The following is a 2,484-nucleotide window of genomic DNA, read 5'->3' on the forward strand; positions in this document are numbered from 1 at the left end:
AAGACCAGTGTCATGAAGCATTTCCCCTGTGTTTTCTTCTAGAGGTATCATAGTTTCAAGACTTACATTTAATTCTGTAATCCACTTTGACTTGATTATTGTATATGGTATGAAAGACAGGGTCTAATTTCATTCATCTGCATGTGGATATCCACTTTTTTCCAATAACATTTATTGAAGAGATTGTCCTTGCCCCAACGTATGTTCCTGCCACCTTTGTCAAGGTTTAGTTGGCTGTAAATGTGTGGATTTATTTCTAGGCTCTATTCTGTTCCATTAGTCTGCGTGTCTGTTTTTATGCCAACACTGTGCTGTTTTGGATACTACAGCTTTGTAGTCCTAGTGGAATCAGTTAATATGATGCCTCCAGCTTTAGCAAAGAACTAAACAATCTGATTAAAAATAGGCAAAAGACTTGAATAGACATCTCTCAAAATACACACAAATAGCCAACAGGTATATGAAAAAATCGCTCAATATCACTGATAGCAGGAAAATACAAATCAAAATCACTAGAAGACATTACCTCATTCCAGTTAAATTAGCTATCATCAAAATGCAAAAGATAAGCATTGGCAAGGATGTGAAGAAAAGGGAACCCTTATACACTGTTGGTAGGAATGTAAATTTGTACAGCCATTATGGAAAACAGTATGGAGTTTCTTCAAAAAAATTAAAAACAGAATTACCATATGATTCAGCAACCCCACTACCGAATATATATCCAGAGGAAATGAAACAGGATGTCAAAGAAATATCTGCACTCTCATGCTTATTGCAGCACTATTCACAATAGCCAAGACATGGAATCAACCTAAATGTCCACCAACAGATGAATCGATAAAGAAAATGTGGCATATATACACAATAAAATATTATTTAGCCTTAGAAAAGAATGTAATTCTGTCATTTGTGACAATGTGAATGAACCTGGAAGGCATTATGTTAAAGGAAATAAGCCAGGCACAGAAAGACAAATGCCATATGATCTTGCCCATGTGTGAAATCTGAAAAAATTCACCTTGTAGAAATAGAGATATAAAGGAAGTTACCAGAGGCTGGGATTAATAAGGGAGCTGGGGGATGGGGAGATATCAGTCAAGGATTACACACCTACAGCTGTACAGGAGGAATGACTTTTGAAAGATCTTTTGTATAGCAAGGTGACTACAGTTAGTGATGATATATTCTTGAAAAATGTAGAAAGAGTGAACGTTATGTGTTCTCACCACAAAAATGATAACGATATGAGGTAACGTAGTTGCTAATTAGCTAGGTTTAACCATTCCACAATGTATATATACTTCAAAACATCATGTTGTACATAACACAAGCATATACTGTTATCTGTCAATTTGACAACAACAACAAAAAACACCAAATAAGTAAAAATATATCCATGCTTTATCTTTTTCCTGGATCTTCAGAAACCTTTTCCCTTAAACCAGTATACTATTTCAGAGAACTGATGACTGCATTTTGCATGCCTCATAGTCTTATTTTTAAAAAGTTAGGATGTGAGTTTTCTTTCGCAACCTTTTTTTTTTTTTAATGAATCTCAAGTCAGTATCTCCATGTAGACATCCCCACCAAGTTCTAAACCAGAGAACATATACGTAAAAGACTGCAGTGGTCTGAAAGATAAAGTAAATAAAAAAGGCTACTGAGAGAATGGCCATGCTCTCTCAGATGGGACACGTGCTATTTAGTATTTTCATGAAGGGACAAACAGCCAGTGTGGAAAAATTCCATTTCCTGTGTCAACAATGATAGATTTGAAATAACTGCCTGGAGATGCACTTTAAGATGGATTCTAAGCCTGGATCCACAATCAGTGGGAAATAATGGCAAGACCAATTTACTAGTCAGTCAAACTTTATAAGCTATAGTAAAACACATTTTGTTGTATTCAACCCTCAATTGCAAAATGATATACGCATTATTTTCATGTGATTGAAAGTTTCTCAGTAAATCACATTTCTAGAATAATCAGAAACTTAAGTAGCATAGACCCTGGTTTGGGTTGCAGGTTCTATCATTTATTAACATTTATATTTCACAGTTTAATTTGAAATCTACCACTTATCACAAAAGAGAAAATGATTCAAAATCAAGTAAGGGTATATAATGCAACAATTTTAATGCACATATGTTAAATGTGTATTTCATATATATTTTGTTTTAAGATAAAGGAAAACAATAATTAGTTGATATTATTCAGTGTTGTTTTTTAAATTATTAGCTTTCTTTTACTTAAAAATCATAGATGCTTTTAGTGTTGAGAAGGGGAATTATCAGTCTACTGTAACCACTTAAATATTTTTTAAACAATTTTTTTGAGTTATAATAAAGATAAATTATCATCATATGAAGTAAAAGATGTACAGACACCTCTGTGTCCACAGGTTTCACATCCATGGATTCAATCGACCCTGAGATCAGAAGATTAGAAAAAAAAAACAATAAAAAATACAAAGATTAAAA

Source organism: Propithecus coquereli, unplaced genomic scaffold (assembly GCF_000956105.1).
Source record: "Propithecus coquereli isolate 6110/MARCELLA unplaced genomic scaffold, Pcoq_1.0 Scaffold55, whole genome shotgun sequence".
Classification (NCBI taxonomy): Eukaryota; Metazoa; Chordata; class Mammalia; order Primates; family Indriidae; genus Propithecus; species Propithecus coquereli.